This window comes from Lithobates pipiens, unplaced genomic scaffold (assembly GCF_037356315.1).
Source record: "Lithobates pipiens isolate NorthernLeopardFrog02 unplaced genomic scaffold, aLitPip1_a1.2 Scaffold_1, whole genome shotgun sequence".
NCBI lineage: Eukaryota > Metazoa > Chordata > Amphibia > Anura > Ranidae > Lithobates > Lithobates pipiens.
The window spans coordinates 96705585-96722387 of record NW_027507685.1 but is presented as its reverse complement, the minus strand read 5'-3'; the positions used below and the strand labels follow the sequence as shown (position 1 = coordinate 96722387).

General features: G+C 46.6%; 1 protein-coding gene across 1 annotated transcript in view; it reads right to left on the bottom strand.

Moving 5' to 3' along the window:
• The window catches only part of FAAH2 (fatty acid amide hydrolase 2), a 98731-nt gene that overhangs the window by 60433 nt on the left and 21495 nt on the right, over positions 1 to 16803 (bottom strand). The window lies entirely within an intron of this gene.

Below are 16803 nucleotides of genomic sequence, written 5' to 3'. Positions count from 1 at the left end.
TTGCAGGTTTTAGATATCTCCCTAGAGCCATTTCGGACCATTCTCCGTTGGAGGTCAAGCTAGATCTTGATGCCCCTCGGGGAAGACGACATTGGCGTATGAATGTGTACTGGCTCCAAGAGGAATTTATTACTATAAAATGCAAAACGAATATTGAGCAGTGCTGGAGAGAGAGAGAGAGAGAATGGGAGGGACACACCAATTGCTAACCAGTGGGAGCCTTTAAGGCTACTATGAGAGGGGTGTTCACTGTGGAAACTAGGGATTTCTCCAGAGCCCTGAACTCTGAAGTTAAAAAAGGGGAGTCTAAGACATTGGAGGCGGAAAGTAATTACATTCAAGACCCATCCCCTAGTAAAATACCAAATATGGCAAGATCAAACCAGACTGTATAAATTGCACCTGACTGAGCGAACTACAAAAAAGCAATTACACCATTCTAGGTCCTTTTTTGAGTTTGGAGACAAAAGTGGCCGTCTACTGGCTTTAGCAAAGCCATTGTATACTCCGACCTCAGTAATGCAACTTAGGAATCCCAGGGGGGACACGGTGAAAGAACTGCCGGAGATCTTAAACCCCTTTGTAAACTTCTATGAAAACCCTGTATAAGACTCAGACTAGACAGACATACTCCACAGGAACTAAGCTCTTACCTAGACTCCCTTACTTTACCTTCACTGACGCTAGAGGATAGGGTAGCTTTAGATCTACCTATTTACACAGGAGGAGATATCTGGAGCCATTTCTTCCTTTAAATCTGGTAAGTCTCCGGGCCTTGACGGATTTCAGGCTGACTGGCATCAGCTACATAGGGAATAACTAGTCCCTCTTTTTGCAAAAAGTTTTTATTGCAGCTGAGACGGACGAAATACTTCCAGACTATGAGAGAAGCGCTGATCCCCAAACCAGGGAAAGATCCCCAAGAATGCGAATCCTATAGGCCAATCTCGTTAATCAATTCTGACGTCAAGATACTGGCCAAAGTCTTGGCCAGTAGACTGCTGTCTGCGATTCTCAAACTAAAATTCTGACCAGACAGGATTCATACCTGGCCAATGTACACAAATGAATCTCCGTAGACTATATGTTAATTTACAGACTCAACACGTTAATACGGGCAGGAGAGGGATTACCTCACTAGATACAAAGAAGGCGTTCGATTCTGTAGAATGGGACTATTTATTCTCCATCCTAGTTAGAATGGGATTTGGTCAGAGGTTTATCTCATGGGTAAGGACCCCAGAGAGAGCGTTAGAGTAAATGGACTCATATCAGATGCTTTCCAGATCCACAGGGGAACGAGACAGGGGTGCCCCCTATCCCCTCTCCCATTTGCTTTAGCTATTGAACCATTGGTTGTTAACATTAGAACCCATGAAACGATTGAGGGATTTCTGGTTGGGGAGCTGGGAGGAACGTGTGTCCCTATACGCTGATGACATGCTCCTGTATTTGGGAGACCCTGAATGTTCTTTGTCAGCAGTGGTCTCCTTGGTTCAGGAGTTTGGTGACTTTTCCAGTTTTCGTATTAACTGGACTAAGTCGGCCCTTTTTCCTCTGGATCCACAACCGACTTTATCCCTTCCCGATCAGTGTCCCTTAACCATAGTTTCCCCAATTTAAATATTTGGGAATAACGATCCAACTCCCAGTGGACTCATTTGTTGAGATGAACTTATGGCCCGTCATTACAGCCTTCCAAGATAGGAGTCGGAGGTGGAGGGATTTACCACTTACACTGTTCGGAAGGGCCAATTTATTTAAAATGATTTTCCTCCCCAAATTCCTTTACATCCTCTCCAATGCCCCAACATATATCCAAAAAGGACATTTAGACACATTAACTCTCTGACCTCTTTTCTGTGAGGCAGCGGGGTGACTAGAATCGTGCTGGAGCTTCTACAACTACCAGTGGGGGAGGGGTAGACTGGCAGTGCCTGACCTCTGCCTATACCATCTTGCCTCACAACTGGTACATATTCACTGGTGAATGTTTCCACAGAGGAACAATGCGGTGGTGGCAGTTGAGGCGGCTGTGGCCACTTCTTATGAGACACTTTAGAATTAGGGGGCGACACCCACTGAGAGAGGAAATGCAATGCTTAGCTCTGCTAAGCAGATTCTTGGGATTTGTATAAAACATAATGGACACTCTGCTTCGCTGTCGCCTAATGCCCCATTGTGGTTCAATCCATGCTTGAAGGAATTTTGCCATTTGGAAGATGGTTATAGATGGGCCAAATTTGGATTGACCTACTTACACCAATTATATGATGATAATGGGGATTTGAAGTAGTTTGTACAACTGAAAAGGGACCTGGCTCTTCCAGATGCGTGGGAATACCAATATACCAGACTGAAACATGCTGCTCATGCTCAATTTGGAGCTGGGCCGGTTTCCCCTTGTAAATTCCAAGATGGAGAAACTCCTTGCGCATCCAGAACACACAAAACTAATCTCCACCTATTATAACACCCTTATGGGAAAAAATATACCCAAAAGAAAGGAAACTTAAGGAGAAATTGACTAAGCTTATACCAGAAATGACAGAGGACCACTGGGAGCAGGTACTTACTTCATATTTACCTATGGTTATATCTGCCAGAGACAAAATGATTCAACTAAGGTACCTATATCAAACGTATTACACCCCACTTAGATTATATAAAATGGGAAGGAGAGACAACCCCACTTGTCATAAATGCTCCTCTGCAGAGGGCTCCTTTATACATATGGTCTGGGAGTGCGATAGAATAAGGCCACTTTGGTCCCAGGTGACCCAATTCATAGCCGACACCTTGGATCTGCCCAACATTTGTAGCCCACTGCTGGGAATTATAGAGGATGAGGTTATGAGTAATACAAGACTACTATACTATAATATACAATATTATGTTAGAAAGCTCATCGCTCTTAAATGGATTAGCAGTGACCTCCTTACATTGAATGCTTGGAAGGGATTAGTCAATGCTAATGTTACTATGTATAAAATGATATATGACTCCAGAGGTTGCCCTAAGAAATTTAACAAAGTCTGGGCTAAATGGGTTAGAGCAACTGAAACTGCACATTCTCCCCCCCCCCCCCCCCCCCACCAAAGAGGAGGGAGAAGTAGCACACGGCACAAGCACTATAGGTTAACAGGGAAGTTCCCCTGGTGTGTTCATTTTCATTTTATCTTTACTGGTTTGATTTACTTTGCAAAATTGTTATTGGAAATGGTAAACTACACCTAACGTAGTATGCTATATACTGTTTTTTTTTTATAAAGAAAGAAGATGGGCTAAACGTACAAGTTATGTTTTACATGGAGTAGTCCTTTCTTGAAAATCTCTCACAAATTGTTTTGATGGCGTAATCCATGGAATATACTGTATCTCAATGTTATGCTTTGTACCTGACATGTATGTACATTTGGCAAATAAAAACCTCTTTAAAAAAAAAAAAAATAATAATAATAAATGGACAAACGACCAGTTCGCCACCTTGCACACCTGGAGTGACAGACGATTGGTGTCGGAAGGCCCAAGTCATTCCGATTGCCCTTGTAGAGTGGGCCCTTACCGGAAAGGGGGGCATCTGCCCCTTCAAGGCTTTTGAAGCACCGACAACACCAGGTTCAAATACCACGGAGGTAATGATGGACGCACCGGAGGGACTACATGTCGTACCCCCTGAACAAAAGGTACTCACTAATGAATGAGACTGCCAGGGGTCGCTGAAAGAAAGAAAAAAAAAAAATAAATAAATTAAAAAAAAGACAGCCAGAGCTGAAATTTGCCCCTTAATGGTGCTCAACACTAAATTCTGGTCTACACTTTGCTGAAGAAACAGAAGGATCCTGGATATAGAAAAGGAGCGCGGATGCCACCCTTTCTCCTCACACATGGAGATGTAGGCCTTCCAGGTACGATGATATAACTTCCGCAAAGAAGATTTCCGCACCCTCAACATAGTCGGGATCACCGAGTCTGACAGAGCCCGGTTCCTCAGCACCTGGCTCTCAATAGCCATGCCGTTAAAGCCAGCGATGGTAAAGCAGGGTGAAAGATTGGACCTTGAGATAGGTCCCGGTCCCACCAGGATTACTGGGATCCCCTCGGCTTCCACTGCGCAGCAGACGTGGCAACAGTTTTAGCAGAGGAAAGGCGTAGATCAGCTGGTACTGATCCCACGGAGCCACCAGTGCGTCTGACGCGTCTGCCCATGGATCTCTTGTCCTGGACATGAATCTCAGCACCTTCCGATTGAGGCGGGAGGCAAATAGATCCACATCTGGCGTGCCCCATTTCAGGCACAACAGCCTGAATATCTCTGGATGCAATGCCCATTCTCCAGCATCTGTCGACGAGATAGTCCGCCTGCCAATTTTCCACCCCCGGGATGTAAATGGCCGACCAGGCCGGAACGTGTCGCTCTGCCCACCGAAGTATGTGAGCGACCTCCCGAGCAGCGGCTGAGCTTCTTGTTCCCCCTTGGTAATTTATGTACGCCACCGCCAAGGCGTTGTCTGACTGTATTCTGGTCGGACGGCCTTGAAGACACATCGACCATGTGTGGAGACACAGCCCGATCACTCTCAATTCGAGCAGATTGATTGGCAACTTGGATTCGTCTGTCGACCAGAGGCCCTGAGCCGACTGAATCCCCATCACTCCACCCCAGCCTGATAGACTGGAGTCCATAGTGATCACCGTCCATTTCAGAGGAAGGAATGATTTTCCGGACTGAATCACCGGGGACCGCAACCACCAGATCAGAGATTCACTCACTGGCTGGCTCACCTTTATCTATCGATCCAGGGACAACGGAGATTTGTCCTATTTCGTCAAAATCTCCTTCTGCAGGACTCTGGTGTTGAACTGGGCATAAGGTACTGCCTCGAAGGAGGCTACCGTGAGCCCCAGTACTCGCATGGAAAACCGGAGCGACGACTACTTGCGGTTCATCAGTAGTTTGACCACAGATCTGAGAGTCTGCAATTTGTCTGAGGGGAGAAAGACCTTTGGCTTCCCTGGAGTCCAACAGTAAACCCAGGTACTCCAGACACTGGGTCAGTACAATCACTGACTTCTTTAGGTTCAACAGCCAACCAAATTCTCGCAGAGTCTGCATGTTGATCGCCACATCCTCCTCTAATTCTGAGGCAGAAGATGCTCTCAGGATGAGATCATCTAGGTAACCCACGATCGCGATCCCGCGTTGTCGCAGCAAGGCCAATACTGGAGCCAATACTTTGGTAAAGACTCGGGGGGCTGATGCCAGGCCAAAGGGAAGAGCCACAAATTGGTAGTGGGCTTCCCCGACTGCCAAACGCAGACATTTTTTGATGCCGAAGGCATATGGGTATGTGAAAGTACGCATCCTGGATGTCCAAGGACGCCAGGGAGTCCCCTTGATGGAGTGCAGCGACTACTGAGCGAACTGATTCCATTCTGAACCTCTGCACTTTTGCAAAGTGATTGGGGGATTTTAAGTCCAAGATTTTGGTTCCCAAGAAGGAAGGGGTACAGCCAAACAGATTTGAGTAAAACCCCTGGAAGCGTTCCAATTCCAGAACTGGTACAATCACCCCCTAATTCAGCATGTCCCTCACTGCCCCTAACAGGGCCTCCCAGCGAACCAGGGACGCGGGTATGCTGGAGGGGAAGAATCTGTTTGGCGGCCAAGAGAGAAACTATCTTGTAGCCTGTGGAAATCAGGTCGCAGACTCAATGGTCGGATATCCGGGAGGTCCACCGGGCTGCAAACTCCCGAAGGCGACCCCCCACCCGATATGTGGGTGGGGGCAAACCTTCATGCGGTAGCACTTTTGTTCGCAGGCTTGCAGTTCCAGGGACGCTTTTGACCGTCCGTGGGCGTCCTATCAGGCTGGGAATGTTTTGTCGAAGCACCGAGTGGACAAAAAAGCCGCTTGCGAGCAGAAAAAAGAGGACCCTTGCCTGTGGCGTGGCTCCTTAGCCTTCCTGGGCTGTGGAAGTAGTGTACTCTTACCACCCGTGGCATTTTTAATAAAGTCATCCAACGAAGCTCCAAAGAGCCGGTCGCCAAGGAAGGGAAGATCCATCAGTGCTTTCTTGGATGCCTGGTCAGCAGACCAGCATTTTAGCCAAATCAGGCGCCTCAGTACCACAGCTGACACTGAAGCCATGGATAACAGGGGGAGAGTTTTAAGGGCCACGTCACAAACATACTTTAGGCCTTTCACTAGTTGGTCTGCTAGTTCCACGCAGACAGGGGAGGCCTTTTACTCTCCCAATTTGCGGTGCAAAAGTTTTACCCACTCAGTGTCTGCGACACCAGTGCGGATGCTGGTCGCACGGCTGACTCCACAACCATAAAACAAGGAACGAGCCACCGCCTCGGCCTTCCTATCCATGGGATCCTTGAATGCAGGAGTCCCCTCAACCGGGATTGTGGTTACTTTATTTAACCTGTATACTGGGGGGTCCATGACCGGAGGAGCCGACCATTTTTTGAGAAGGCTTTCCTCAAAAGGGGTAACGAACCACCATGTTTTTGGGGACCGAAAAGGTCCTTTGCAGCCGACCCCATTCCCTGTAGATGAACTTGTCAAAATAAGTCAAATATGGGAACACCTTTAGGTGAACGTGCTGGCTTGCGGGACCCAAAAGGGACCGATACATCAGCAGAGGGATCCGCTGGCTCTTGGATCTTCAGGGTATCACGCACAGCTGTGATTAGTGCTCCAACAATCGCTTGTCGCGCCCGGACGGGGAATCATACTCGCTGTCTGAATGGTCCTGGTCAGCCTCGTCTAATAGGTCAGAGCAGGGCCCGAGTCTGCATAAGAGCTCTCCCCAGAGGACAGGGGAGAGCTCCCACAGACACCAGGACCATCGCTAGCCGCACAGACCCACTCCTGCGCAGTTACAGGGTGGCTGCTGGCCCGGTATACTGTGATCCAGACATCAGTAGCCCGGTCATATGTATACCCCGGAGCATTGAAGCTCACCAACCACCTCTGGAGCTGAGTTATGTCGTGGCCTGCCGAGCCTTAGCTGCGACCTGCACACTCTCGATGGCCGGACTGGATAACTCAACCAGCCTGTCACCCAGCCAGCAGTTGATAGAAGATCCCAGGATCTTCTATCTTGCGCAAAAGCATAAAAAAAAAAAAATAAATAAATAAAAAAAAAAAAAAAAAAGGGACCATAGGCCCGCAGGGTTCCTAGGTCATTCTCTTTCACTAGGCAAAATAAAACAGTGCTGGGGCAGCAGGGAGGGTTGTTAGCACAGGGTCTGCCCCCCGGGGCGGTACTGAAAGATCTGTGTATTGTGTTACAATTTTGCCTAGTTCACCTAATGGCAGGCTAACCAACCCATTTAGTTACAGAGAGGAGCTGTGTCAGTCAGTGAATATAAGAGAAAATAGGTTTTCGGGAGCTTTTCAGGTACTTTTTTTTTTTTAGGGTCAAAGCGACTGAAAAGTGCCTCAGTGTAAAAATGGTCCTTGTTCCGTGGTCTGCAGTACCGATTTATGGACAGCAGGGGGCGTCTGTCAGACAGGGGGAGGAGGCAGTATGCTGACGGGAAGAAGGTGGGGTATAGTGTGCCGCAAACACAAACCAGACCTTGCTCGCTCACCCCAACAGACCACGGACCTGGGGGGGTATAGTGAATTTGGTGTTGAGTTATTCACTTTAAGGTCTTCACAGAGGACAAGGGGGCACTCTTTATGCCAAGAGAAAAAAAAAAAAAAAAAAAAAAAAAGATTTCATCTCCAAATACGGAAAGGTTTCTTAAAAGTAAGAGTTGTGAAAATGACTCCTTGCAGAGGTGGTTCTGGCCAAGCTCAGTAGATTGCTTTAGAAAAAAAGCCTGGATTCTTTCATAAATGTACATACCGTATTTATCGGCGTATAACACGCACTTTTTTTCCCCCTAAAATCAGGGGGAAATCGGGGGTGCGTGTTATATCCCGATCCCCCACTGTTTCTATCCCCTTCTGCCCCTCTCTGTGGCTTCCGGGTATTTTCGCCCATTCTCGTCAGCTTTCCGAAAGCCGCCGAGTGTGGCCGAAAACGGCTAAAAAAAAAAAAAAAAAAAAAAAAAAAAAAAAAAAAAAAAATAGGATTTTTAAAAACAGCTTACCGTATATACTCGAGTATAGGCCGACCCGAATATAAGCCGAGGCCCCCAATTTACCCCCAAAAAAACTGGCAAACTTATTGACTCGTGTATAAGCCGAGGGTGAGACATGCCTGTCCATCCCTGTGTGTGTGTCCGTCCATCCCTGTGTGTGTGTCCGTCCATCCATCCCTGTGTGTGTGTGTGTGTCCATCCATCCATCCCTGTGTGTGTGTGTGTCCATCCATCCATCCATCCCTGTGTGTGTGTGTGTCCATCCATCCATCCATCCCTGTGTGTGTGTGTGTCTCCATCCATCCATCCCTGTGTGTGTGTGTGTCTCCATCCATCCATCCCTGTGTGTGTGTGTCTCCATCCATCCATCCCTGTGTGTGTGTGTGTCTCCATCCATCCATCCCTGTGTGTGTGTGTGTCTCCATCCATCCATCCATCCATCCCTGTGTGTGTGTGTGTGTGTGTGTGTGTGTGTGTGTGTGTGTGTGTGTGTGTGTCCAGCCTACCTGTGTCCCGAGCCTGTGTCCCGTGCCTTGCCTCCTTGCCTCTGTCCCGTGCCGTGCCTTGCCTCCGTCCCGTGCCGTGCCTTGCCTCCGTCCCGTGCCGTGCCTTGCCTCCGTCCCGTGCCGTGCCTTGCCTCCGTCCCGTGCCGTGCCAGGATCGCCGCTCTTAGTCGGCGCCTCGGCGGACATTCTACCATTCAAACGCCGCGCCTCCGCCTTCGCCTGTGATAGGCGGAACACTGAATTTCCCAGCAGCCTGTGTTCCGCCTATCACGGACATCATCTCATCCTCGTCCGTAGTACGAGGATGAGACGATGTCCGTGATAGGCGGAACACAGGCTGCTGGGAAATTCAGTGTTCCGCCTATCACAGGCGAAGGCGGAGGCGGAGGCGCGGCGTTTGAATGGTAGAATGTCCGCTGTCTGTCTGCTCGACACGCTGATCGAGCAGGCAGACAGCGATGACTCGAGTATAAGCCGAGGGGGGCACTTTCAGCCTCAAAAAAGAGGCTGAAAATCTCGGCTTATACTCGAGTATATACGGTACCTGTAAAATCCTTTTCTTGGAGTACATCATAGGACACAGTCTCAAGTAATTACTTGGTGGGTTATAGGCCTACCTTCAGGTGTTGACACTGGTATAACCAATACAGGAAGTTGACTCCCCTATATAACCCCTCCTCATTCCAGGAGCACTCAGTTTTTGTAGCCAAGCAATATAAGTAATATACTCTCACCCCATAAAAACAGAGGGTACGATGTACTCCAAGAAAAGGATTTTACAGGCAAGCCGTTTTAAAAATCCTATTTTCTTTATTGTACATCATAGGACACATAGTCTCAAGTAATTACTTGGTGGGATGTCCCATAGCAATGCTATTTGAGGGGAGGGAGACACAACCCCCGTAGGGTAACCCCCAGACCTGAGGACTGAGGACTGCAGCACACTGCACCTGAAGGCGATATCCTCATTCCATCTTACATGCACTTGATAACATTTTGCAAATGTATGTACTGAAGGCCAAGTCGCGGCCTTGCAAATTTGAGACCTGGAGACGCACTGCCCAAGAAGCACCAACCGCTCTGGTAGAGTGCGCCTTAACTTGAAAAGGGGGAATCTTTCCCTTTAAAATCCTAAGTCTGAATTATAACTTGCCAAATGCACTTAGCGACAGTGGATTTTGACGCGGCCTGTCCCTTCTTAGGACCCTCTGGCAGAAGAAATAAGACATCAGTCTTACGAATCGGAGCAGTTTTCTTAAATACATTTTCACTGCTCTCACTACATCAAGACAATGTAGTGACCTTTCTTCCCTGGAACAAGATCTGGACGAGGGCGTAACACCACTCTGTCCTCATGAATAATCAAATATGACTCCTTACAAGAGCAGCCAATTCTGAAATCCTCCTTGCTGAGGATATAGCAAACGAAAATATCAGCTTCCTAGTCAGAAGGACTAAGGGGACATGCTGCAGCGGTTCGAATGGCTGTTTTTGTAACACTGACAAAACTAAATTTAAGTGCCAAGGGCTTAAGAGTGATTTAACTGGCGGATTAATCCGCAGCACTCCTTGCATGAAACCCTGGACTAAAGAATGCATAGCAAGCAGTCTTTGAAATAATTGAGAAGGCTGAGACTTGGCCCTTAATAGTACTCAGGGCCAACTTAATCTCTACGCTTAATTGTAGAAAGGTAGGAATTCTGCCTATGACATATCTCCGAGGGTACCAACCCTTGGATTCACACCAGGAAACATAAGCTTTCCAGGCTCTATAATATATAGCTCTAGAAGCTGGCTCCTAGCATTAATCAAAGTAGAGATAACTGACTGTGGGAGACCTGAATGTGGGTCTCAATAGCCAAGCCGTTAAATTTAGCGTTCGTAAAGTAGGATGGAATATCGGCCCCTGAGATAGCAGGTCTGGCCTTAGTGGGAAGAGCCCTGGACCCTCCACTGCCATCCTTACGATCTCTGCGTACCGTGACCTTCTGGGGCCATGCTGGTGCTACCAGTATTACAGATTTTCTTTCCAGCTTGATCCTGCAAAGAACTTGAGGTAGCAACTGAATTGGGGAAAGTGCATAGATCAGTGAGAACTGATCCCACGGGGTCGCTAACGCATCTGTTCCGTATGCGAGTGGGTCCCCTTTCCTGGATGCAAAGTTGACTAGCTTAGTGTTGAATCTGGACACTAGAAGGTCTTCGTCCAGAGTCCCCCCATATTTGGCAAACAGCCTGAAACACCTTGGGGTGAAGAGACCATTCTCCTGGGAATAACTGCCGGCGACTTAGATAGTCCACCTGCCAATTCTCTACTCCCGGAATGAAAACTGCCAATAGGCATGGGACATTCTCTTCTATCGAAGTTAGAATCTGATTCACCTCTCTCTGAGCTGAGAGACTCTTGGTGACCCCTTGTGATTGATATATGCCACAGCCGTGGCATTGTCAGACTGGATCCTGGCAGGACAATTCTTTAAACTGGAGGTCCAGGTTTCTAGAGCCAGATACACTGCCGGAATCTCTAGGATGTCGATGGGCAAGGCTTCTACTCCCCAGCCTGAAAAGGCTGGCATCTGTCATTACTACCTTCCAGATAACTGATCTGAAGGACTTTCCCTTCAGCAGGTTCCAAGATAGTAATCACCAACTGAGGCTTTGGGACACTCATGGTCCAAAGCTTGAATTGTTTTGTTCCAAGCAGACAGAATACTGCTTTCAGGTTTCGAATGGAATTGAGCATAGGGAACTGCTTAGAATGAAGCTACCATCTTCCCTAACAACCTCATGCAAAGGTGATTTGAAGGATTTCTCTTCGACCTGATCATCCTCACCAGCTCCTGTATGGAGCTGATCCTTGCGGGAGGCAAGAACACCCCTTTTCTGGGCTGTGTCTATGATCAGGCCCAGATACTCCAGCCTTCTTAGTGGCTTTAAGGAGGATTTCTTTAGGTTGAGAATCCAACCCAAACCTTCCAGGTAACTGCTTGTGATGGCTAAACCTTGCTTCAAGCAAGCCACTGACTGGTCTATTATCAATAGATCGTCTAAGTAAGCCAAGACAGTTATGCCCTGTGCCCTTAACCTGACTAGAGGTGGGGCTAATACCTTAGTGAATACCCGAGGTGCTGTAGCAAGCCCGAAGGGCAAGGCTATTAACTGAAAATGCTTCTGTTCTACTTTGAACCGCAGAAACCTCTGGTGAGGAGGAAATATATGGACAAACAGCTATGCATCTCTGATGTCGATGGATGCCAGAAGTTTCTCCTTGCAGGATGGAAACTACTGACTTGATTGACTCCATGCAAATGGAGCGGATTTTCAGGAACCGATTTAGATTACGTAGATCTAGACTTGGTCTGATATCCCCATTCGGCTTTGGCACAGTAATTAGGTTTGAGTAAAACCTCAAACTTTGCTCTTGTTTGGGAATCTGTCTGATCACCCCTTAAGCCAATAATCAGTCTAATGCTTGCAACAGGGATTGCCATTTCCCTGGATCTTTGGGAAAGTTTGATCTCAGAAAACGAGATGGTGGAAACTCTCAAAGCTCTAGCTTGTATCCTAGAGACACTGTGGAGAGAGTCCATTTGTCCTGAATCTCCCTTTTCCAGACTTCTGAGTACATCAGAAGTCTTCCCCCCCACCTTGGGGAGGGGAGATGCCTCTTCATAAGGTGGTCTTGTATTCTGCTTTGCAGACTTGTAGCCCCAGGTCTTCCTTTATGCCTGGTCTGGCCGAAAAGTTTAAATGAAAGATGCTTATATTTTCTTTTGACTGGCAAGAGAGTACCATTTCCGCTGGAAATTGTTTGAATGTATTTATCTAATCTATCGTCTAATCGTTCTCCCTTAAAGGGGAAACTAGTTAGAAGGTTCTTACAAGGCGTCTCAACTGACCAACCCTTTAACCAAAGGGTCCTTCGCATATGTACAAGTACAAACGCAAGGCGTGATGCCTGGTGAATAGAACCCTTCATAGCATCTACAGCAAAGCATAATGCTTTAGGTAGCTCGGCCAGTTCCTGTGTTTGTTGTGCAGGGAGCTCATCTGAGAGCATCTGTGAACTAGTCCTTTAAGGACTGACAGATGCCTATAGCTGCAATTGCAGGCTGAACAGTACCTGCTAAGAAAAGACAAAAAAAAAAAAAAAAGAAGAAGAAGATTTTTAACAGACCTTCCCACTTCTTATCTGTTGGATCTTTAAGCATAAGCGCATTGTCCACTGTTTTTTTTTTTTTCCTTTTTTTCACATTGGAAATCGCAGCATCAACTGCTGGAACTTTCCATCTTTTAGTGAATCTTTCTTCCATAGCATAGAGCTTTGAGAGTCTCTTTGGAAGGGAAAAAAATGCTTATCCAGATGATCCCATTCAGTATAAAATAAGCTTTTTCAGTAATGCGTGGACGGGAAACACATGCAAAGGCTGTAAAAGCTTCAAAGAACCCAAGGAAGAGACCGGCCCTTCAGCTAACTCTGTTAGGGGTAGCATGCAAGTAGAGCGAACCATCTTTGCAAGCCTCTGTACTTCAGATTGTGAAGTAGGGATCCTTGGGAACGTCAAGTATTGTTTCCTCCGCAGAGAAATAAATTGCATGTTTTTCCTCCCGATCATCTGAGGGTAATACCCCATCCTGTCCCCATAATTCTCTTGGACCCTCCACTGACTGTAAAGAGTCTAAGGTGGGGGGGGGGGGGGGGGGGATCTAGGACGCTTCCTATACACTGGATGGAGGATGCAATTAAAGCCTCTAATCTTCCTTCTAAGCCTTGCAAGGCCGAGGAAAATGCATCTTCAGTCACCTACAGGGGCTGAAGTGTGTGAAGCAGTTGTACCACCGCTAGCTTCCAATGACTCACCCTGGCTTGCCATGTCTGATCTCTCCGAAGAGGACAACAGTATGGAGGCATAACTGGGATCCCCCAGGGGGAGGGGGAGTGTGACACCTTAGGTACCTTTACAGTAGGTCTGGAAGACATAGTGCAAAGCACAAGCAGAGGTACACACAAAATAACAGTTCTTTTGCTACCAAGTAACAATCTGTCTGGAAATGCCCGTTTACAATGTGGCCCCTTTAAAAGGCGTTTCGCTCCTTTGGGCCTTGTATAGCACCCCTCAGGACAATTTTAGGAAATGTAGCAAGACCAAAAAGCGTCCTGGTTCCTAGGGTCCAGCTCTCAAAAGAGAAGCATTATAGCCAAAACTTCGTTCTTGCATCGAGGTCCAGGTACCATCCTATGGCCTCAGTGGCGAGGATGGATCTGTGGAGGTTTCTTTAAATCCAGCATGGATCCCTCCTGGAGCGCCTTAGAGCACATCTTCACTCGTGACCAACACCTTAGACACTGGCAAAAAAAAACTGAGTTGCTCCTGGAAGGAGGAGGTGGTTATATAGGAGAGTCAACTTCCTGTATTGGTTATACCAGTGTCAACACCTGAAGGTAGGCCTATAACCCACCAAGTAATTACTTGAGACTCTGTGTCGTATGATGTACGATAAAGAAATACCCGAAGGCCGCTGAGAACGGCCGAGAACTACCGAGCGCCGCCGAGATACACAGGACATCCACTCTGTATCTCGGCGGCGCCATTTTTAAATGGCAAACACACTAACGAGGCTGCAAATGACACCGACAAGGCTGCATTGATGGGCATTTAAATGTAATTTTTTTTCCTTAAAACTTCCCTCCTAAAAAGTTTTTCTTTTAAATTCCCTCCTAAACTTGGGGTGCATGTCATACGCCGATCAATACGGCAATATAACTGGGTACTAACATTTATAGGTAAAGTTGATCCGGGGAAAATCCGGTTGCCTTTCGGGGGAATCAGGAAGGAATTTTTCCCCTGCTGTAACAAATTGGATCATACTTTGCTGGGGGTTTTTTTTGCCTTCCTCTGGATCAACTGTGGATATAGGATTGGGTACTATATATGGGTTTTTTTTTTTTGGTTAGAAAGACTTTTTTCCCCCCAACCTAACTATGTAACATGGTCAGTCACATTTTCAATGGCAAAATGTCAGGGGATGCCAACCTGTGAGCACAATCGTACAATCCCAGGCTCTCTCTGCTGGTTGTACCTGGACTCCATGGTGGGCAATTCTCATTGCAGTTCAGAGTTATAGCCAATAATACATTACACTTAGGGCCAGATCACACACAGTGCGGTGACTGGCGTTTTTTTTCCCATATCGGAATAATGCCAGTCACTTCTAAGCCCCCATACACACGGTCGGAAATTTCCGACCACAAAATCCGTCAGATTTTTTTCTGACTGATTTGGTCCGAAACTGGTGTTGCAGACACACAGTCAGACAAAGTCGTTGGAAAAATCAGATCGTTCTAAACGTGATGACGTTCGTTTGTTACCACGGGACTACATTTAGGCTAGTAGCCAATAGCTTTGGTCTCGTAATCCGATCTGACAGTACGACGCATGCTCAGATCAGAATTCTCTACAAACGATCGGATTTTGTCTTCAGGAAAATTTAAGGTCTTGCTCTAAAATTTTTTCCTTCGGAAATTCCAATGGAAAAAGTCCAATAGAGCCCGCACACAGTCGGATTTTCTGACAATATAATCTGATCGGACCTTTTCCGTTGGAAATTTCCGACAGCGTGTATGGGGGCTAAGACACATAGTTTTCTATGTCCCATTCACGCTGCAATACAGCTCGAAGCGATAAAATTCAGACACTCTGAATGCTAATCGCAGGGTTCACTGCGCGATTGCATGTCACTATACAGCAGCCCAGCACCCTATGCTGCTGCACAGTGACAAAAATGAGGGGGGGGGGGTCACAAAAAACACACGCGGAACAATGTCATGCATTGAAAAATGCACAGCACACCGCCCTCTACTGCCCACTCACTGCAGCTGGAATGGACACCTCACACAAAACTGCCGGTGGTTTAGTGAGCTGCAGAGTTGTCCGTTGCTGTGTGAATGGGCCGTTAAAGTTAAAGCGGTTGTAAGCCTTTGTTTGTTTTTTTCTAAATAACAAACATTTCATACTTACCTCCACTGTGCAGTTTGTTTTGTACAGAGTGGCCCCTTACCTTGCGGGCGTGCTCCCGAGTCCAGCATTTACATGCATAGACGCAGAATGCCAGACTCGGCCCCGCCCGCCCCCCATGTCATTGGATTTGATTGACAGCAGCGGGAGCCAATGGCTGCGCTGCTATCAATCTATCCAATCAAGAGCCGAGAACCCCGGGCAGAGACGAAGAGTGCGTCTCCGACCAGAGGGAACGAATGGGCTCAGGTGAGTAAAACAGGGGGAAGGGGGGGCTGGTCAGTGTCAGAAGTTTTTTCACCTTAATGCATAGGAGGGTTTACAATCCCACCAAGGCCCTACTTTGATGAAGTTTTGTTTGCTATAACACCACACATCAAACCGTTGCCTGGATCACATTTACGAGAAAGCGCTTTGCAGGCGTGGGGTACCAAGCTGCAGCCGCAAGCTTGATTCAACTACTTCTGGACCCAAGCCTAATTTTTTTTTTTATTTTTTTTTTTTTTTTATTAAGTTAAAAAAAAAAAAAAAAAAAAAAAAAAATCAGCTTTTTAAATAGAAAATTACTTAGAACCCCCAAATATTATACATTATATATTTTTTTGCAAATACCCTAGACCAGTGATGGAGAACCTTCGCACCCCCAGATGTTTTGAAACTACATTTCCCATGATGCTCATCCATTCTGCAGTGTAGTGGAGCATCATGGGAAACAGTTCCAAAAACATCTGGGGGTGTCAAGGTTTCGCCATCACTGCCGTTAGAGAATAAGAGGGCGGTCGTTGCAATATTTTAGGTCACACTGCATTTGTGCAGCGATCTTTTAAGCAGAAATTTTATATTTATTTATATATATATATATATATATATATATATATATATATATATATATATATATATATATATATATATATATATATATATATATATATATATATATATATATATATATATATATATATATATATATATATATATATATATATATAAACACACACACACACACACACACTTTAAAGCGGAGGTCCGCCAAATATTTTTATTTTAAAGTCAGCAGCTACAAATACTACAGCTGCTGACTTTTAAATTACGGACACTTACCTGTCCAGGGCGCCCGCGATGTCGGCACCCGAAACCAATCTGTCCCTCGGCTCTCAGGTGGAGGTGCCACCAT